At 46.2% G+C, this 22,796-nt stretch overlaps 1 protein-coding gene across 1 annotated transcript in view; it reads left to right on the top strand.

The window, feature by feature from the left end:
* The window catches only part of LOC114888846 (zinc finger protein 501-like), a 32,493-nt gene extending 12,106 nt beyond the window's left edge, over positions 1-20,387 (top strand). The window contains 2 exon segments of the mRNA XM_029211437.1: positions 17,247-17,551; positions 19,162-20,387. The gene's annotated coding sequence lies outside the window, so the exon portion shown is untranslated.
* The last annotated feature ends 2,409 nt before the right edge of the window (positions 20,388-22,796 follow it).

Genomic DNA, 22,796 nt, shown 5'->3' with positions numbered 1-22,796 from the left:
TTCTTGAGTGTAGGACAGTTCATTTTCTAATGACCTGACATGAGAAGGAAGTAGAGGCTTTGATATCGGTGAGATGGGTGGGTGGGCTTTGAATTCCTCCTAGAACCGCAGTTCTGTTTCTGTATCGATGAGATTAGTAAAGCAAGGATGGCTGCTTTTAATTCTTCAAAGAATTGAATATCCCACTCAATGATAACATCAAGAGGCTGACGTGCCCATTCAACTTCTTTTTTTTTTTTTTTTGCGGTACGCGGGCCTCTCACTGCTGTGGCCTCTCCCGTTGCGGAGCACAGGCTCCGGACTCGCAGGCTCAGCGGCCATGGCTCACGGGCCCAGCCGCTCTGCGGCACGTGGGATCTTCCCGGACTGGGGCACGAACCCGTGTCCCCTGCATCGGCAGGTGGACTCTCAACCACTGCGCCACCAGGGAAGCCCTGTTCTTTTGTTTTGTTAAAGAAGTGTTCTTAGGCTCACCATGATCTTCCTTTGTCTTTCTTTTAATTTGATCATCTGAGAGGTTTCAATAGGATATTTGTTTTAGGGTGAGAACCTTTTAAAAAAATCCTTGCAAATATTGTCTTATCAGGTATTTGGCCAAAGCAACCAGTAAATTCTCCTGGCAGTATTGAACTCTCTTTTTCCTCCCAGGGAGTCTCCAAATGTATATTCCAAACATGACACAAATCCAGTAAGCCATTTTATTGCTTAACCATGGACAAAAACGTGTCACTAAAGAGGGTAAAAAAGGCATCCCCCATGATCTAGTGAGTCATTCCCAAAGACAGCCAAAAGAAATAGACTAGATGAACCCCTAAGAGCTGGCAGCCTCCATAGGTAGGACATCAGCCTCAAGTGGGATGCAGCCCACATTTCTGGTCAGCCAGCTACAAATTCTGAGGCCCCAAATGTGACAATTGGCTGTCTACGGATGCAGGGTACACAAGTGGTGTTCCCCGCAGGAGGAAAGCCATAGAGAGAACATACTCACTGGATCCAAGCCAAGCTCCCAGGACACCAAATAGAGCAAAAGGGAAAGCAGTGCTGTGCCTGGAGGGAAGGGACCCCAAAACTGAGGGTCATGCAAGATTACAACACCCAGAGAAGTAGTCCCTCCAAGTGTTTCCTCCTACCAGTCTAAATTTGGAAAGGAGACAAGGAGAGACTGTTACTGCCCTAAGTTGACCCATTCAGAGCAGATATCTGGGAGGCTGAATTGGTCAGAATTTTTACCTTTTCTTAGTTCCTTCAGACATCCTGAGATCCCGTCACAGCCTCTGGAGTGAGTGGCGTGTCCCAGCCTTCCCTTTGTTTTCGCCAAAACTGTGAGGGAGCAGAAAATTTTCTTCCGCCTTCTCAGGATTAGTGGCTGGGGCTTGTAAATTAAACTTACAGAAGACAGCCAACCAAAAGAGTAACTAACGTGATAAATGGTGAAAGTTAAAGGCTTATAAACCTGACTTAATAGGGGAAACAGAGGGTAGAATTGGCTTCTATGGGAAGAACAGATAGGTTTCTCCAGGAATACAAACGGGTATTTTGGAAAACAACGAGAAAGTTTGTGACAGTGTTTGTCTGTACAAGGTTGCGTGATCTTTGCATCTTCTTCAGGGTCATAAAACACCCTGCAGAAGGATTTATGGTAGGTTTACTCTTGGTCTCTCTTCTGGGAAGAGAAGCCACTCTGAAAAGGGAATTTATGGCCATGGTCATTCTAAGAAGTTTCAGCTTTTATTCCGATAAGGGGAGCTCCAAGAAGGCTTTTTTCCTGCATGTGTTGAATCTCACGTATCTTCAGCTTAAACTGTTTTTATACCAACCATAGGGTTCCGCCTGGCTCTCCATACCTCCAACTTTGTTCTTCTTTTTCAAGATTCCTTGATCTATTCTGAGTCCGTTACATTTTCCACATGAATTTTAGATTGTCAATTTCTGCAAAACACCACCTGGGAATTTGGTAGGGATTCTTTGAATCTTTTGGTCTATTTATGGAGTGTTGCCATCTTAATAGACTTAAGCCTACTGATCCATGAATATGGGATTATTTTGCAATAATTTAGGTCTTTTTAAAAAAATTTATTTATTTTTGGCTGTGTTGGGTCTTTGTTTCTGCATGCGGGCTTTCTTTAGTTGTGGTGAGCGGGGGCTACTCTTCGTTGCAGTGTGCGGGCTTCTCATTGCGGAGGCTTCTCTTGTTGCAGAGCACGGGCCCTAGGCGGGCTCAGTAGTTGTGGCTCGTGGGCTCTAGAGTGCAGGCTCAGTAGTTGTGGCGCACGGGCTTCGTTGCTCCGCAGCATGTGGGATCTTCCCGGACCAGGGCTCGAACCTGTGTCGCCTGCATTGGCAGGTGGATTCTTAACCTCTGCGGCACCAGGGAAGTCCCTAGGTCTTTCTTAAGTTCTTTCAACAAGCTATTGTAGTTTTCAGTGTACAGGTCTTGTACTTCCTTCCTCACCTCCAGTGGATGCTGATTCAGAACATACATAACCTCCTGGAGAAACTTGCCCCAACCCTGCCATGTCCTGCCACCTAGCTGGCCTGAAACTGAGTCACCAAAAGATTTTGTTCTTTACTTGATTCTTAATTCCTTTAGAATTCATTATTTCACTCTCATAAATGTTTATTATCCTTGTAGTAAATCTTTTAAAAATAAAAATGAAATAATGTAATTTAATTACTACTCCATAGATGAGTGATGAATGGAGCACATATGATTATAATCTTTTTGGAATTATAAAGGTAGTACACACACATTGTAAGAAATTGAAATATCACCTAAGGAGAAGATATTTGCAAATCCCACCCCCAGAGGTGACTGTCATGAGTGGTTTGGTGCATATCTCTCAGGCTCTGTCTCATTCTGTCTCTATCTCTGTCTCTCTCACTCTCACAAAAGCAGATTCATTTACATCTACGTTGATTTCAGATGTATGTAGTCTTACAGATGGGATCCTGGATGCAGACGGTTGGTCCACGTGCATCCCACATAAAGAACCCTGAAGTCCCCTCTCTCCCCCGTCATCAGGTAGAGACCCTGCACCCACTTTCCCCAACTGCACAGCATTCATTCATCTATGTGGACCAGAACTGATAGATCATTTCCCCCTCCATGAACATTAGTGTTGCTTACAATTCCCTACTATTTCAACCAGTGCTGTGATGAATACTCTTGAAAAGACATCTTTGAAAAGTTGTGCAGGAATTTCAGTGGGATCAACTCTAAGGATTAGCACTGGTAGTAAAGGGATATACCTGTGGAACTTTGATGGGTCTTGCACACTGTTCTCCCCTAGAGGACTGTGCATTCACTCTTCCCTCTAGGGGATCTGCTGGGGCCTTTGCTTCCCCACGTTGTCACCAGGGCTGGTGGTCACCAGACTAAAAACCTGCCAGTGTGATGGTGACCAACACTCTCTCCATAGAATTTATGTTTGTGTGTGTCCTAACCTGAGTGGTCAAGCATCTCTAAGATATATTGGCCGTATGCATGGCCTCTTGTTGAAATTATGTGTGTTTGCTCTGTTTCCTTTTAGAACATTGATTTCTGAGAGATTTTTGGACTACAGGGATGTTCAACCTTTCTCTGGGCTTGGATCATGGGGAATGCTTTTCCAGTTTGTGATTTGTCTTTCCAGCCGTCTTTCTTGGTCGGTTGGTTGGTTTGCTTTTGCCACATGAGAAGCTAAGCATTTCCCTTCTGTCTTCTGGCTCCGGTGTCACACTTAGAACAGCAGCGTCTACCCCGAAATTATGCACATATTTACTAAAATCTTGTACATCTCATCTTTAATCCATCTAGATTTCCCTTTCAAGTAACAAAAATGCTATTTCAAATAAAAACAAAAATTCACCAGTCCCCTCTTAAAATATGTGGGCAGACACCAAAAGCCACCTTTTGTATGATTTCATTTATAGGAACCATCCCAAATAGGTAAAGAAACAGAGAAATAAAGAGGCTTAGGGGTTGTGAGAGGGTGGAGGAGGGAAGAACGGGGAGTGCATGCGTTGGCTACAGGATTTTATTTGGGGGATGAAACAGTCTGGAGCTAGACAGTGGCGGTGGTTGCCAGGATTGTGAATGTACTTAATGCCCCTGAATCGCACAGTTTAAAACTGAAAAAGTTTAAATTTTACTATTTTACACTTAAAACACTTAAAGTACAGGATGTCATAAATAATGTGAAAGAAAACAATAAAATTACAAAACACCCAAACACAAACAATGACAGGGGAAGTAAAGTAAATTTCAGGTCGGGGGAGGGTTGATGGTATAAATCTGGAGCTGACAGTGATGGTGGTTGCAGATCTGGCTCTGCCCATGGGGCTGGTGATTTCGGAAATGGCGCTGGGTATCCTGCAGGTTCTCCCTGCAGGGGTGGTAAATTAACATCTGGATCTGGGACTCCTGCAAAAGCAGCTGCAGGTTCTCCCTGCCCAGGTGGTGGATCCTCATCTGGCTCTGGGTCTCCTGCTGGAGCTGTGAGAAAAGAAAAGATTACCCACAGGCCTGCCTTTTCACGAGCCTTTCCAAGGACAGAAGTCTTCCCAGAGCCTTCCAGAGAAGTCCCAGCCCAGGAACCCATAGCAGGATGTCTTCTTTGACTGCAGTCCACCAGATGGGTGGTCTGATGCCAGTCTTTGCTCCTGGCCTAACACCAGCCTCTAGGGACTCCTCCCTGTGTGGCCCAGGACTCACCCCTCCCCACAGACTCACACGCACCCACCCCTTCTCTCCTTTGGGCTCTGCCACAGTGAGAGGCTCTAGGGCCTCCAGCTGACTCAGGCGAAGGTTGACACGGTGCTCCAGGTCAGAGCCAGATATGCTGAGCTATATGTAAGCCGGGGACAGGACCCTGGGGAGTGGCCTGGGTGGTGTCTGGGCAGGAGGCCTTCATCTCTGGGTCCTGGTTCTGGAGAACCCTCCATGGCCACACTCAGTGGGAGCCTGCGTTGGCCCTCGTTGGCAGTGTGGCGCACGGCCCCCTCTCTTGGGGAGATGGATTGGGAGTCCCCGTCGACCAGTCCTCGCTTATCTCCAGAGTGGGGCTCTGCAATGACAGTGACCAGCAGCCGGCCTGGCTCGGCCCAGCCCAGAGGTATCAGAGCCCTGTCCAGCCATAATCACTGATTCTTCTGCCCACTTGACCTCTGCTCCCCAATCAGGCACAGACATGTGTCCGCTCAGATATCCATCCAGGAGGAAAGAGATACATCTGGAGGGCTTGGGGTAAACTTTGGGCAGAAGGGCGCTGCCCCAGCTCTCCACATCCTACCCAGCCAGCTTTAACCTGGGGTGTGGACATGACCGGCCCACCAGGCTTCTGACCCCTCATCAGCCTGCTCTTGCTGAGGCAGACCTACCCCACGTAAATCCCCCACCTCCACACATACAGGGAGGGTACACAGGGCTACCTGGGTGGGATCAGAGTGGTGGCCTGGCCTAGGCTGGCCTGCCCTGGGCCTCCGTTTGTTACCTTTGGGTCCCTCTGGGCAAATGGCCAAAGGCATCTGGGGTGAGGCCTGACCTAACGTCTGGAGCGTCAGTAAAGGCTCTCACTGTGGACTTTCCTGAGACCATGTCCTCAGGATATTGGGACGCAGCAGAACATATCCATTTGAGCATCTCCAACCAAGTGAACCGGGTAGGGGCTTCTCTAGAATGTGGGTGCCTATTTACTCAGGTTCCAAGTTGTGTTGGGCTCTATTGCCAGGGAAGTGAGGTCGCTTCCTAGGGTCCCTTTACCCAGATTTCTTCCTTACACAGAGCTCCCCAAGGGCACCTCTGGGCTGCTGAGTGCTCACCGCCCCCCCATGCCATGTCCATGCACAGTGACACCAACACAGCCCACTCCACAGCCCTGGGGAGGCCAGGGTGCAGCCAGGACCCCAGCTGAGGACACAGCTGCTTTCAGACCTGGCTCCTCCTCCTCCCCAGTGATGTGGCCCTGACAAGCCATGTGCCTCTCAGGAGCTCCCCAATCTCCCACCTGCACAGTGGAGGTCATTCTAGCAGCTACTTCCTAGGGAGTCCATCACGTGTATAGACCTATAAACACCTACAGTGCCTGTAAAACCCCCTGGGCTGGTATCACATGTAGCTCATGCAGAGACTTAGCAAAGGAAGGATTACGTAAAGGGCTGGCGTAGCACAGAATACAACTGAAACAGGCCTGGGTCTGCTCTGGGATCTAGGGAAAGTCACTCCCCTTCCTGCCTGTTTCCCATCCCTCCTCCACCGTGGGAGGGTTGAAATTAAATAAAATTCAGACATCGTCCCCTTTGGCATACAACCTTCCAGGTTCTCCTGTTTTTTTTAAATTAATTAATTTATTTATTATTTTTGTCTGCGTTGGGTCTTCGTTGCTGTGTGCCAGCTTTCTCTAGTTGTGGTGAGCAGAGGCTACTCTTCATTGCGGTGCGCGGGCTTCTCATCGTGGTGGCTTCTCGTTGCGGAGCACAGGCTCTAGGCGTGTGGGCTTCAGTAGTTGCAGCATGCGGGCTCAGTAGTTGTGGCTCATGGGCTCTAGAGTGCAGGTTCAGTAGTTGTGGCACACGGGCTTAGTTGCTTCGCGGCATGTGGGATCTTCCCGGACCAGGGATCAAACCAGCGTCCCCTGCATTGGCAGGAGGATTCTTAACCACTGCGCCACCAGGGAAGCCCTCCTATTATGTTTAGATTCAGGAACCAGTGTCTCATCTCAGCCTCTGTGGTGCCCCCTGGTCAAACGTCCTTGTGTAATCCCCACCCCTCCAGGGTGCATGGACATTGTGACTGGGTTCTAACATGAAGACTGATTTATGAAATGTCTGTGACTTCTACTCAATCCCTCTCCGTTGCGTTCATTCTCTTTCTCTGTCTGTCAGCGCCTCTCTCTCTCTGTTTCTCTGTCTCTCTCTTTCTTGTATGTATGTATGTATGTATATATTGTTAGGGCCCAGAGCAGGTCACTTCTAAATATGTCTTAATGACATATTAATTCTTTTGAATTAATGTTACTTAAGAAAAGACCCATGCAAAAGAGACACTTTGCATATTCTCTGTGTCTCCTGGAAAGCAGGAAATAAATCTCTCCTATGAAAGGTGCACCACCTGGGGGCTGAGGGCTGAGGCTGCAGGCATGCTGCCTCCTGCAAATCAGTTCATTCTGGGAATCGTCTGTTGTGATTCCTGAGGTGTGAGGTAGCTTTGTGATGACAGAGGTCCTTATTTTTCTTTGTGGATTGCCTTTTTGTGTTGTGTGTTAAAACTCAAAGCTCATGATCTACATGACCAAACCCAAGCTCCTATTGATTTTCTTCTGTTTTCTTCTATAATTTTGAATAGTTTTGCATTTTAAGTTTGTCTATGAATAATTTTGAATGAATTTGGTGTAAGTTGTGAAGTTTGCGTCATTTCATGCCATATGGTATCCAATGAATTGTTCCTTAACTATTTTTAGAAAAGTTTTAGGACACTGTCTCCATTTCAGTTTGAATTTCTGCAGTTTAGTGGGTTCAGCCGTTCTACCAGCAGGGTGCGCTGTCTCCAGTGAACTGTGAGTCAGGTGCAGCCTGCATGTCCCGCGCTGACCACAGACGAGACTGAGCCCGCCTCTCTGACTCACGGCGCACGCGCGTTCCAACGGTCTTGGCTCTGCGCGCAGCTGACAGGAGTTTGTCTCAGGCGCCGCCAGAGCTTGTGCAGGGATGGCTGGGTCAGCGTCTCTGCTGACAGGAGCTGAGTGTCCTTTAGACTCGCCGGGGCTTGGGCTTCAGGACAACACGGGGCTGTGTCCATGCTGACAGGAGCTGGGTTTCCTGACGACCCAGGAGACGCCAGGAGGAAAAGGTGAGGAGAAGTGAGGAGAAGCTTCCTGTGTGTGTGTGTGTGTGACTGACTGCTGAGGGAGAGGTGTCCGTCTTCATGCCCCCCAGGAAGGGCTTAACGTGGAAAACTGCGTTTTATGTCACTTTTTTTGTTTGTTTGGTTTGGGGTTTTTTTTGCGGTATGCGGGCTTCTCACCGTTGTGGCCTCTCCCGTTGCGGAGCACAGGCTCCGGACGCGCAGGCTTAGCGGCCATGGCTCACGGGCCCAGCCGCTCCGCGTCATGTGGGATCCTCCCGGACCGGGGCACGAACCCGCATCCCCTGCATCGGCAGGCGGACTCTCAACCACTGCGCCACCAGGGAAGCCCTGTTAGGATGATTTGTTTTATTTCTGTGAAAAATACCATTGGAAATTTGGTAGGGATGGCATTCACTGTGTACGTTGCTTTGGGCAGAATGGAAATTTTAACAATATTAATTCTTCCATTCCCTGAGAAGGGGATATCTTTCTATTTATTTGTGTCTTTTTCAATTTCTTCATTGATGTCTTAAAGTTTTCAGTGTGTAGGTCTTTCAAGTCCTTGGTTAAATTTATTCCTAGGTATTTTGTTCTTTTTGATGCAATTGTAATAGGGTTGTTTTCTTTCTCTTTCTGATGGTTCATTACTAGTGTTTAGAATTGCAATTGACTTGTGTGTATTGATTTTGTAACTTTACTGAATTCATGTATTAGTTCTAATAGTTTTTTTGGTGTGACGAGGTAGAAAATTGGAACTTGAAAATCCCACTGTTTCTATTGCATCCAGATCATCCACAACACCAAAGACATAGTGGCTCCTAATCTAATCTTCCCACAGTGCCTGTAAATTCCACGTGGACTTTGGGTGAACTGGATCTGGGTAAGGCTTGGCCTCTATATGGAAGTTTGATGTTTTCTCTGCTTTTCTGGCATGGTAATGACAGGGCGTTTTGAAAAGTAACTTACTTCCCAGTAATTTCGAACGTACAAACAACTTTACATACATAAAAACAAGTCATATCTTGATCACGTATATTCCTAAATATCAACGTTGACATTATTTAAAATGGAATTGTTTTCATAAATTGTTTTTCAGATTACTTATTGCTAGTGTACACATATAAGATAGATTTTCATGAATTAATAATTTGTCCTATAATTTTGCTGAATTAGTTGATAGCCCAAATAATTTTTTGTTGATATAAGAAGTTTTATATACAAGATGTGATCTGTGTTCTAATAGACACAGCTTTAATTTTTCCATTCACACATGGATGCCTTTTATTTCTTACCTCGAGACTCTGGTTAGAACTTCCAGTACACTATTGAGTAACAGCAGTGAAGGCCAGCTTCCTGGCCTTGTTCCTGATTTCAGGAGTAAATCTTTCAGGCTTTAACATTGAGTATGATGTTTTCTGTGGCTTTGTGTACTACTCTTTTCCATACTGAACAAATATCCTTTTATTACTACTTTTTAAAAAAAATTTTATTGGAGTATAGTTGATTTTCAATGTTGTTACTTTCTGCTGTACAGCAAAGTGAATCAGTTATACATATACATATATTCACTCTTTTTTAGATTCTTTTCACATGTAGGTCATTACTGAGTATTGAGTAGAGTTCCCTGTGCTCTACAGTAGGTCCTTATTAGTTATCTGTTTTATATATAGTAGTGTGTATATGTCAATCCCAATCTCCCAATTTATCCTTCCCCCTCTTTTCCCCCCTGGTAACCATAAGATTGTTACCTATATACCAATACATCTGTGACTCTATTTCTGTTTTGTAAATAAGTTCATTTGTACCATTTTTTTGGATTCCACATATAAGCGATATCATACAATGTTTGTCCTTCTCTGACTTACTTCACTCAGTATGACAATCTCTTGGTCCATCCATGTGGCTGCAAATGGCATTATTTCGTTCTCTTTTTACAGGTGGGTAATATCCCATTGTTTATATGTACACATCTTCTTTATCCATTCCTCTATCAATGGACATTTAGGTTGTTATTCCTACTTTTGAGTGTTTGTATCATGAAATAGCACTGGATTTTGATTATAGCTTTTTCTGCAATAATTGATAGGATCATGTGGGGGGTTTTTTGTTTTTTTGTTTGTTTTTGCGATACGCGGGCCTCTCACTGTTGTGGCCTCTCCCACTGCGGAGCACAGGCTCCAGGCGCGCAGGCTCAGCGGCCATGGCTCACGGGCCCAGCCGCTCCGCAGCATGTGGGATCTTCCCGGACTGGGGCACGAACCGGCGTCCCCTGCATCGGCAGGCGGACTCTCAACCACTGCGCCACCAGGGAAGCCCTGATCATGTGTTTTTACTTCACACCTTTATTGTGGTTTAAATACGTTGCTTAGCTTTAATATGTTGAACAAGCTGAAATTTCTGGTGTAGAGACGCTTATGGCATCATCCGTTTAGTATTCTTTTGCTTTCATGTTGCTCTTATTTTGTGGAGGATTCTTACATTCCTAAGTTATACTGATGTAGTTTTCTTTTTTATGATGTATTTGTATGATGTGATTAGATTTGGCTTGGTGTTAGTGGTTTGGAGGGTTAGTGTTAGGGCTGAGACTTGCGGGGGCTGGGGCTGGGTTATGGTTTATGGTTATGACATATGTATGGTTAATGAATATTTTATGGTTTTGGTCACGGTTGTAGTTTTCTTTATTAAGCTTTATGGTTTTGGTCTCATTGTGTTAGGGTATGGGTTAGGATTGGGATACAGGTAGGATACGGGTATGGGTATGGGTTAGGTTTAGGGTATGGGCTAGGGTTAAGGTTAGGTCAGGGTTTAGGGTCAGGGTCCGAGTTTAGGATTAGGATCAGTGTCAGGGTGAGGATCAAGGTTGAGCTAGGCCATTGTTTTTCTGCCCCTCCAGCCCTGGGCCCTGATAGATGAATGTAATGGCTGCTCTAGTCACTCAAGTGATTCAAATTGAACTCAGCCTCAGTCAAGGGTACTTAGGGTCCCAGAGATCATGCAGGGTTTCCCTCTACCCTCCCACCTGGGAAGGGATGCTGGCCCCACTCTGTCTGAGCAGCCACAGTCCAGCGCAGCCCTGACATGCAAGGTACTCTCAAGACATGTGTGGATTTATACAGGACTGGGTGCATCAAGCTGCTGGCCCACTGGTGCTACCTTGTTGAGGGCTGGTGGGGCCCTCCTGGGACTGGATGGATCCTCTTTTCCATCTGCATGGGTGTAAAAACAGTCAAGTCTCAGAACAGCCCTTGGCCTCTGAGCATCCAGGGAGGCATCCATGGTCCTCCAGCTCAGGTCAGCCTTTGCCCCTCAAGCCCCTGTGGCCAATTACTGAGCCAATTGTGCTGCTGGGTAATTGAACAGCTACCTGCTTATCCTAGACAGTTCCTTGGGATGTTTCAGTTCCCAGTATCCATGTGGTTGAAACAAATGCCTCCTCCCTCATTGCCTCTTAGCCTGCCAAGAGAGGTAATAACCCTCCAAACATTGAGTGTGGCCCTGGTCATGACAACCATACACAGACTGTGGCCCTGCAATCCTTCAACCTTCTGGTTGTAACCAAGATTGACATCCATATCCATTGAGAATCAAAGGTATTGAAGCACTACCTAGAGGGGCGGGATAGGGAGGGTTGGAAGGAGACGCAAGAGGGAGGAGATATGGGGATATATGTATATGTATAGCTGATTCACTTTGTTATACAGCAGAAACTAACACACCATTGTAAAACAATTATACTCCAGTAAAGGTGTTTAAAAAAAAAAAGGTATTGAAGCATCTGGGACTCAGACAGTTTCACATTGAGGCCATATTGTTGGGGAGATAAGTGCATCCCTGTCCCATACCCTGTGGTCTCTGGAAAGCCACCAACTGTGTTAGCGTGGTATAAAATAATCCTTGAGACTCCCACTGTTTCATTGAGTAATAATTTCTCTACTTTTTGTAGAGAGAACAGACTGGAAAATGAGCAAATTTGTTCTTCATGGGTGGGTGATTAATGTGAACATGGGGCATGATGCCTGGGCTCCCACCTCCCAGGGACAAGAATGAGATCTCTGTGCCTTCCGAGGACACACAGGCTATTCTTGACCAATCTCTGAGATGTGTGGACCCGATGCCCAAGGCAGGAGCCCTGAGTTTCCCACCAACAACAAAGTTGCTTTTTCAGCAAGTGGGAGAGCTTCTTGCCATCCTGGGAGGACAGCAAGAGCACTGGAAGGGTGGCCACAGCCCCTGACCCTAAGTGAACCGTTTCCCTCCTTGGACTTCAGATTCTGTGCTGTGCAGTGGGCTGTCGGTGATGTGGAATCTGCTGCTTCCCCCAACCCAGCATCTGTTCTCAGCATCTCAGCTTTTGGGAATTACATCCCACCTGCTTCCAGTCCACACTTTTGCAGAGGGTTGATCCCATGTTCCACTCACCTCAAAAATGGGTATATGATCCATGTCTAGCCAGTCCCATGTTCCATCCTCTTGTTCAAGGATGAGAATGTGACCCAAGCTGAGCAAAGGTCTTTAAAGCTGTGACTTTTCATGGAACCTAAAGAAGGAGAGACCCTTCCCAGTAGAATGGACATGAGTGGGTGTCAGCCTGGAGTTGCTGGAGGCCCCTGATGCAGAGATAGAGACTGTACCTGTGGATGGGGCCACCACAAAGTCACTTAGTAGGACAAAGGGACCAGGTCACACTATGAGAGTGTGAGCCCCTGTCCCACCAGGCCCCAAACCACTGCCATAACTGCCTCTTGCAAGTAGAAATACATATTTCTATCATTAAGAAATTTATTATTTTTACATCAGTAAGTGTGTCCCGTCCCTTGGAATCAAAAAAGTCCTAGCTTACACATCAGAATCAGTAATCCCTGAGACTCCCTCTCGCAGGGTGTTCTCATTCAGGGCGTCATGGTGGGTGGAGGTGAAGACACTGGGTGGGGTCAGATCGTAGGGGAGCTGCTGGACATCTCTGTTCCTGTTCCTTCCCTGTCCAGGAGAGGGAAACCCCAGCATAATGAGAGGAGAACCAGCAGGGGAAAGAGGTCCCAGGGTGGCTAATTGGTATTGTTTGTATTTTCCTAATTTTAGAATCATTTTGTTAATGTGTTTTTATTACAAAATCACCCATTTCCTCTATATTTCCAGTTTGATAAACAGGTTTTTTTCTTACTTGACTTTTAATTTTCCCTCCCTTTTAGCTTCCTACAGACCTGTCACAATTAATGAACACATATTAATACCTTTTTATTAACTGAAGTCCATATTTTATTCTGGTTCCCTTTGTTCTACCTTTTTCTGTTCCAGATCCCATCCAGGACACCACATGACATATAGTCATCATGTCTGTTCAGGCTCTTCTGGGTTTTGACAGTTTCTCAGACTATCCTTGTTTCTATGACCTCGACAGGGTTGAGGAGGACTAGTCAGGTATTTTGTAGACTGTTCCGCATTGGGATTTACTTGGTGTTTTTCTCATGATTAGATTGGGTTTATGCGTTTTGAAGAAGTTAGGTCAGAGAGGTCAAGTGCATTCTCATCATTTTATGTCAAGGGAGCAGGCTCTCAAGGCAACTTATCACCGTTCATGTTAACTTTGGTCACATGGCTGAGGTCGTGTTCATCAGTTTTCCCTGTGAAGTTATTTTTCCCGTGTCCATACTGTATGTCTTATTTAGGAAGAACCCACACTTCAGAAGAGGGTTGGGTTACCTCCTTGATGGATGGTTGTGTGTCTACATCAGTTATTTGGAATTCTTCTGCATAGGACATTTCTATTCAACCCAATTCATAAAAATGTTTGTAATCATTTATTTTACTAGTGTGGGCACCTGAATAGTTATTTCATACTTGTGGTTATAATTCAGCAGTACAGTATTTGGGTGCTTAATTCATTCTTGCTTTGGATATTGAGAGCTTTTTTCATTGTCTTGTGGAATTATGTCAAATGAAAACATCTTGTGGGTTTTTTTTTTCTTGGTACTTCTTTACTTTCCGATAATTCAACATTATCCTGGCTCATATATTTACTCTCTCAGTCCTAGTAGCAGCCATTTCTTCAAAGAGCCCTGATTCCTTTTATTAGAGGATGGTATTAAAAAACTTACCTTTGGGGACTTCCCTGGTGGTCCAGTGGGTAAGACTCTGCACTCCCAATGCAGGGGGCCCGGGTTCGATCCCTGGTCGGGGAACTAGATCCCACATGCGTGCCACAACTAGGAAGTCCTCAACCCCATGTGCCGCAACTAAGACCCGGCACAGCCAAAATAAGTAAATATTTAACAACAACAAAAGAAGATCTCCCATTAAAAAAAAAAAAAACTTACATTTGGAAGCTAAATGTACCCAGCTGATAATGCACTGAAATATGTATTCCAACTTATGCATATATACCTAATTATAAACATTTTTTTAAAATTTATTTTTGGCTGCATTGGGTCTTCATTGCTGCACGCGGGCTTTCTCTAGTTGCGGCGAGCGGGGGCTACTCTCCATTGCGGTGCACAGGCTTCTCATTGTGGTGGCTTCTCTTGTTGCAGAGCACGAGCTCTAGAGCATGTGGGCTTCAGTAGTTGCGACACGCGGGCTCAGTAGTTATGGCTCACGGGTCTAGAGCGCAGGCTCAGTAGTTGTGGCGCATGGGCTTAGCTGCTCCACAGCATGTGGGATCTTCCTAGACCAGGGCTCGAACCTGTGTCCCCTGCATTGGCAGGCAGATTCTTAACCACTGCGCCACCAGGGAAGACCTATAAACATTTCTATGTGGAACTGTTTGTATCCATGTTAAGCTAAAGATGAGTTTACATAAATGCCACCAACCTGATCCATTATTACATGGATATTGCAACCTTCTCCCTTTGCTTATCTGTAACTTCCTACTCCAATGGTGAGAAACCTGGCTTCCACCATCTGTCATTTTTTGAATTCATCGCTTGCTCCATTCCAGATTACAAATACAGTGGTTTCAGCATTCTTAGCTCCTACCCCCAGGGAAATAACTTTATAAAATAGAGTCCAGGGACTTCCCTAGTAGTGCAGTGGTTAAGAATCTGCCTGCCAATGCAGGAGACACGTGTTCGATCCCTGGTCGGGGAAGATCCCATATGCCGCGGAGCAACTAAGCCCGTGCGCCACAACTACTGAGCCCGCGTGCTGCAACTACGGAAGCCCGCGCACCTAGAGGCCATGCTCTGCAACAAGAGAAGCCACTGCAATGAGAAGCCCGTGCACTGCAACAAAGAGTAGCCCTTGCTCGCCACAACTAGAGAAAGCCCGCGCACAGCAACGAAGACCCAACACAGCCAAAAATAAATAAAATTTTTTTAAAAAGAAACAAAAACATAAAATAGAGTCCACTGTTTAGGTAGAGTCCACTGTTACCTTTATTCTACAGATTCCATTTATTTCCAAAGTTACTGAGGTCAGCACTTTTTGTCCCACCACCAACAGTGAGGTTATTTTTTAATACATTTCTAAATCAGTTTTTGTTAAATTCTGTAATGCATCCTGTGGCACTCCCATATCCTAAATAACTAAAATTAAATGATTTATTTGTTGGGCTGTAAAAATTTATGGGTTTAGACAAATGCATAGTGGCAGGTATTCATCACTAAAGTATCATGGAATATTTCAGTCTCCCACCCATAACCCATTTACCATCTCTCTGTTTCACTTGTTGCAGAATGTCATAAATGGGGCCAAACAGTGTATAGCACTTCAGACTGGGTTTTTTCACTGAGCAATATATGTGTAAGACTCATGTTTTTTGCATGGGTTGATGGTTCATTCCTTTATATTTCTGAATGCTATTCCACTGCATGTATATGGGAGGGAAAATAATTTTCCCTCTACCTTTCTTTGTTCTTCATTGAGATCCCCCATGTAGTAATGAAAATGAAAGGCAGATGAACTGGAGAAAAACATTCAGAAGTTTAATAATGTGTGTACCTCCTATATGCAAAAGAGGTATTCAGGAAAACTGAGTTAACGCCCTGAAATGGCCCAAGCCATCACCTTAAATACCATCTTCATCTAAAGATAAAAAAAGGAAGGAAGGGTATGGTTGTGCAGATTTAAATCTTACCTTCTCCACTGATAAGAGTTTCTTGAGATTTATTCATCCTTCCATTCTTGGTATGGAGAGAGAGAGAGACCTTTCAAATGGAGACTTCCCTTATAAATGTCAACTTCCTTCACAAAAGGGCAATCTTGACTTGATTTTCAGAGATTCTTATGTGTCTTCTTTTTTAAAAAAAAGAAATCAGCTCAAAGTAATCCTTATGCCAACAGGCATATTTTGGGGTGGCATATTCTGCTCCCCTTGAAATGAATGTACCCCAATTTGCTTATGCATTCTTCTACTGAAGGACATCCTGGTTTCTTTAAGTTTACAGCCATTATGAATAGAGTTGCTGTGCTTAATTACATCCTTGTTTGCATTTGGACATAGTTCTTAAAAGCAGTTGTCTAAATACTGGACGCACAATGTTGGATCCTCAGGTGAGCCTTATTGAGCTTTGGAAAAAACTTCTAAAATGTCTTTTAAAGTAGCTGTATATGCATTTCACCAGCAGTGAAGGAGAGCTCTTGTTTTTCCTCACCCTCCATCAATCAGTAGTAGTTTTTTTTTTTCTTTTTCTTTTTTATTTTTTTTGAGTTTATTAGTTCTAATAGGTGTGCAGTGCTATCTCATTGTTGTTTTAATTTGCAATTCCCTAATGGCATATGATGTTATTTACTATCTGCATATCTTCTTTGGCCAGGTGTCTGTTCCAGTCTTTACCCATTTTTAATGGGGTTTGTTCTAGAGTCCTTGGTGTAATTTGAGTACATATCTTTTATCAGTTATGTATTTTGAAAATATTTTTCTTTCAGTTTGTAGCTTGTCTTTTGGTTTTCTGAATATTTCATAGAGTTTAAAATTTTTTAAATCCATGTTCAAAATTTTATTTCTGGGCTTCCCTGGCGGCGCAGTGGTTGAGGGTCTGCCTGCCTATGCAGGGGACACAGGTTCGTGCCCCAGTCCGGGAGGGTCCCACATGGCGCGGAGCGGCTGGGCCCGTGGGCCATGGCCGCTGGGCCTGCGCGTCTGGAGCCTGTGCTCCGCAACGGGAGGGGCCACGGCAGTGAGAGGCCCGCGTGCCACAAAAAAAAAAAAAAAAAAAAAAATATTTCTTAGGCTTTTGAGACTCTGTGTTAAAATTCATCACCAAACCCAAGGTTATGTAGATTTCCTTCTATGTTTTCACCTATAATTTTTATAGTTTTACATTTTAAATTTGTCTATGGACAATTTTGAGTGAATTTTGGTGTAAGTTGTAAAGTTTGTGTCTACAGTCTTTTGATTGCATATGGTTTCCAATTTATTATTCTATAACTATTTTTGGAGAAGTCACGGGATATTTGGCTCCACCTCAGTTTGAATTTCCAAATTTAGTGGTTCTGCAGGCTCGCCAGTTGTGAGCGTGGGCTCCAGGGAACTGAGAGGTTGAGGTCTGCACTTCCCAGCTGGCCAGCAGGCGGCACCAAGCCCACCTCTCTGATACTTGAGGTGCATGTGTGTTCCACTGGTGGACTTGGCTCATGAAGGAACTTGGCTACTTGTGCCACTGATAGAAGCTCGGTCTCTTCAGGATCCACCATGGTTTCAGCTTTGGGACAACACTTGGCTGAGTCCATGCAGACAGATCTGAACCCAGTGTCTTTAGGAACCACCAGGAGGCACCACCTTGGGAGTAAAAGGTGAGGAAAAATGGGAGGAGAAGCTTCCTGTGTGTGCCTTACTGCTAAGGGCGGGGGTGGGGGGGTTTGGTGTCCATTTTCAGAGGACCCAGCAGAGGAAGGACTTGATGTGGAAAATTGTGGATTTTAGTTAGTTTTGTATGTGTTGTTGATGGTGTCCAGTTTTCTTGGCAACATTTATTGAGGGGACTGTCTTTTCCCCGTTTTGTGTTCTTAACTCCTTGTTCGTGAATTTACAGACAACATACAAATGGGTTTCTTTCCGTGCTCTCTATTCTGTTCCTCTGGCCCATGTGTTTGTTTGTTTTTGTGCCAATACCATACTGTTTTGGTTACTGTAGCTTCGTAATGTAGTGTGAAGTCAGGGAGCAGTGCTCATCTTTCTCAGGATGGCTTAGGCTGTTCAGAGTTCTTTGTTGTTCCATACGTGTGGTAGCATTGTTTGTTCTGTTTCCATGAAAAATACCATTTGAACATTGGAGGGATTGCATTGAACATGTACACTGCTTCTGTTGCTGAATTAAGTTGTATGGACCCCTCCTTGGAGGTCCATACGACTTGATTCTGTAACAAATTTTAGTGAGCCAGCCAGAGGGTGGCTTTGGATCTGCCTTTCTATCCGGTAATTCAGCCAGGACTTGCTTGCTGACCTAGGATTGGCAAAGCTGGCTAAATAACTGGGTAGTTTGCCCCAATCCTTGACCTCTGGGCCAGTGAGGGCTACTGAATCCAGTCTGAGATCAAAAAGCAGCCAAGGGTTAGGTAGAGTTCTCCCTAGGTAAAGACCGGTTCCCCACCCTTGCGTATCTATAGCAAGGATGCTTGCTACACATTGGGGTAGTATCCAGGGGATGGCTGGCACAGGGGGCCCTGACCCTACTTCAGCCAATAAAGCCAAGATTGGTTGTAGGGGTTGGCTGGTTGAAGGAAAGGATCCTGGCCTGGCTAGAGCCAGACCTCTGTCTAGAGGACTGGACTGGGCAACTGGTTATCTAAATATAGCCGATCCTCTAGTTGTGGGTGAGATTGGACAATAGGCTGTCTAGTTGGACTGGTTCCCAGCAAGGGGTCTGGACTGGACGAGAAGCCCTCTGGAGGCCACCACATGGTAAGAATATCGCCTTGTTTTCTGTCTGTATCGTAAGTTCTAGTCTCTGTTCTTTATACAAGTGAAGCTTCAGTCTCTGTTCTGTGTGCTCTTATCTGTCCTAATGCTCTTGGAAATCCTTGCTGCAACTGTGGGCACGGATCGAGCACATAAAAGCCACTAGGGCACTCACCACTGGAACACTCCTGTGAAAGGATAAGTCAGTCACAGACCAGGGTAGATGAGCATTGGGCACCCTGCTGACTGGAAACAAATGTCCGTGTAAGTAGCCACACTGTAAAACGCCCAAGCCACCCAGTCCCTGCTGTGTTCCCTATATCCTTTAGGATATAGTAAAAAATCCAAGAGCACATCTTTTGTGTTGGTCTGTCTTACCCCAATTTGCCATCCCAGGGCAGGGTACCTGTCTCTGTCAGGTAGATCTCTCCCCACTACTGTCCATCACAGATCTCTTGGGATCCCTCCTCAGACGTGAACCCTTTAAAAATATTATTTTTGTCAGGTTTCAGGAAAATCGCTTTGCCTGGCTGCGGAAAGAAGAGGACCCCCAAATCATCCGAAGTCCTTGGGTCCTTGTAGCTGGTTGTATAGAGAACTGGACACATGCCAAATGAGTATTTGGCCTCCCTGCTCGATCACCTGTAACCAAGCATGGACAAGCCCTCTTTGAACAGTCTCCTTGAATGCTGGAGAGGCTCTCTGGGTAATTTATTTGGCTAGAGAACCCTTATTTCCCACTCCACCTTCACCCTATCTCCAGGGACTGCTTGCTGAAAGCACCCACCTATATCAGGTATCTCCTACAGCCCCACAGTGGGTCTGGGAATGTCTAATTGCTGACTTAAGAGGGGATCTGGGACTTCCCTGGTGGCACAGTGGTTACGAATCTGCCTGCCAGTGCAGGGGACACGGGTTCGAGCCCTGGTCTGGGAAGATCCCACATGCCGCAGAGCAACTAAGCCCGTGCGCCACAACTACTGAGCCTGCGCTCTAGAGCCCATGAGCCACAACTACTGAAGCCCGTGTACCTACAGCCCATGCTCCACAAGAGAAGCCACCACAATGAGAAGCTCATGCACTGTAACGAAGCCCCCACTCGCCACAACTAGAGAAAGCCCGCGGGCAGCAACAAAGACCCAATGCAGCCAAAAAAAAAGAGAGAGAGAGAGACAGAGAGGGGGGACCTTATAACTAAGGCCCTCTTAGACAGCATCTCCCCTCCCATCCCCCACAAAGATTGGTTCACGTTTCAGAGCACCTAGATCACCTGGTGTGGGCTAATCTTGTGGGATCTGCATCGCCACCAACCCTAGAAGGAGGCCACTGGGAAGTTGGAAACAGACTAGAAATAAGGACTCCCCAGTAGGGGTAACCAAGCCTCTATCCCAGCGAAATCGCCACTAGGGTGCATCCTCCATAACTAGAAATTACCGCCCACTAACAAACAGCTTCTTTTCTTTTGCAACACGTGACCCCAGTATAAACTGGTGGATGGAGAAAGTTGGCCAACTAATGGCTTTCTAAATTATAATACCATTTTTCAATTGGACCTCTGTTGCCAGCATTTGAAAAATATGGGATGAGATCCCCTATGTCCAATTTTTCATGGTGCTTTGCAAAAAGAAGGGCCTCCGTGAGAAATGCAACATTATCTCTAATGTCTCTCTCTCCTGGTACTGGAATCTCAGCCTGAAGATTTTTTTTTTTTTTTTTTTTTTTTTTTGGTAGTACGCGGGCCTCTCACTGCTGTGGCCTCTCCCGTTGCGGAGCACAGGCTCCGGACGCGCAGGCTCAGCAGCCATGCCTCGCGGGCCCAGCCGCTCCGCGGCATGTGGGATCCTCCTGGACCGGGGCACAAACCCGTGTCCCCTGCATCAGCAGGCAGACTCTCAACCACTGCGCCACCAGGGAAGCCCCTGAAGATTCTCTTGACTTCCTCTCTCTGCCAAGGGTAGCTTCTCCCCCTTCTGACAGTTCACCCGAGACTCCTGAGTCATCTACCCCTACCTGACCTGGTTCCCTGACACCTTCTACTCCCTCTAATTCACAACCACCCTACCTGGTGCCCTTGCCACCTCCCCGACTCTCCCACCTCCATCTCTCAGCATGCCTCCCTTGGGGACTAGTCCAGTTCACACCCATAGCGGCATTCAGTACCAGCCCTCTGGAAACAATAGGCTATTCCCCCTTTCCGAGGTCCTTAATGGAGAGGGCAGACTGACCACTGTGCATGTACCTTATCTTCCTCAGATCTATGTAACTGGAAGGATCAATCCAAGGGTTTGAAAGAAGATACCAAGGGGGTCCTTAATTTAGTCTGGGGAATATTCCACACTCCTTTCCCCACTTGGGTGGATGTCCAAACCCTCCTGAACATCGTATTCTCTGTGGAAGAAAAGACACTGATTATAACTAATGCAACTGAAGAAGCTGATAAGACCAAGCGAGATAATGCAGGACAAGCTCTATACCAGCCTTGAATCCAGGCCATTCCCTACATGGACTCTGGGTGGGACCAGTAAGTGGAAAATGGTCAGCAGCACCTCACACATTTCAGGGATTTGATTCTTAAGAGCATTCAGTTGGCTGGGAAGAAACCCTTAAATTGGAGTAAGGTTCAGGGAGTCATCCAGGGACTGAAGGAAACCCCCTTGGCTTTCCTGGAATGCCTAAGGGAGTGCCTTTGTGGGTACATGAAGGTGAACCTGGAGTCAGTGGAAGGGTAGGCCATTCTTAAGTCCCATTTCGCTTCCCAGAGCGCCCCAGACATTAGGAGAAAATGACAGAAGTTGGAGATAGGGCGCACTACACCTTCTTCCTGGGGTGGAGTCAGCATTTCGGGTGTTCAACAACCAGGATCTGGAGGCAGACGCCAAGGAAGCTAGACCAGCGGAACTAACTGCCAGTATTCTGGCTTCAGTAATTCAGGGTCAGTCAACCTCCCAGTGATGATGGGGCCTCCCCTAGAGGGACCCTGTGACATCAGTCACCCCAGGTTTTGAAGACCACACCCACAGTGGAGAGAAGGGCTCAAAGCCAGTCTGTGTGCATACTGCAGGGAGGAGGGCCACGGGGAGGGGGATGCCCCAGACGTCTCAGAAGGAAGCAAAAGGGACCACTGTGTCCAGGCTCATCCTTGCTGGTCTCACACGTGAAAGAAGAAGAGGACTGAAGGGGCCCAGGGGCTCCTTGGAGAAGCCTTGGCTGACCCTGACTGTGGGGGTAAAACGCACTTTCTAGTCGACACAGGGGCCATCTACTCAGTCTTGAACACCCGACAAGGCAGAATGACCAAGGATAAATGTAAGATAATGGGAGTGGAAGGGAAGCCACAGGAACATAATTTTATAGAGCCCCTTGAGTGCGATTTGAAAGGGAGAATGTTATCTTACTCTTATATGTACCAGAATGCCCAATTCCCCTAATAGGAAAAGACTTACTATACAAATTGGGAGCTACAATTTATCTCTGAGACAAAAAACCTTACCACTGAAAAGCCCAGAATACCCAAGGTGGATGATTAACAGTCATGGGCAGCTGTTCCTCATCAGCCACTGCACTGCAGGCCATCCTGGAAGCTCACCAGAGGACACATTGTGAGCAGGAGGCCCTATATCAATGGCTCATCAGGGATTTCCCTGGTGGTCCACTGGCTAAGACTCTGTGCTCCCTGTGCAGGGGGCCTGGGTTTGATCCCTGTCAGGGAACTAGATCCCACATGCTGCAACTAAGAGTCCTCATGCTGCAGCTAAAGATCCTGCACGTTGCAAAGAAGATCCCACGTGCCACAACTAAGTCCCAGCACAGCCAAATAAATATATATTTTTTTTAATGGCTCATCAAATCCATGACTGCCCCCAATTTCCGTAGTCTCCTTAAACAGGTGGTTGAAGCTTGCCCTACCTGCCTCCAGAATAAGGCCAACACAAACCCCCAACCAAGGTCAAGGGAGTGACCCCCACCCAGCATAGAGGCACATATCCAGGTCAAGACTGGCAACCTGATTTTACAGTAATGCCCTGGACACAAGGAAGTTTTAGATACTTGCTGGTTTTGACTGACACCTTCTCCGGCTGGATGGAAGCATTCCCCACCTGAACTGAGATTGCCTGGGAGGACTCTAAGGCCCTGTTCAAG

This window comes from Monodon monoceros, unplaced genomic scaffold (genome assembly GCF_005190385.1).
Source record: "Monodon monoceros isolate NGI ecotype Baffin Bay Population unplaced genomic scaffold, NGI_Narwhal_1 Super_Scaffold_9, whole genome shotgun sequence".
In the NCBI taxonomy this organism is placed as follows: Eukaryota; Metazoa; Chordata; class Mammalia; order Artiodactyla; family Monodontidae; genus Monodon; species Monodon monoceros.
Note: the sequence above shows the minus strand (reverse complement) of the source record. Positions and strands in the feature narration are given on the sequence as shown.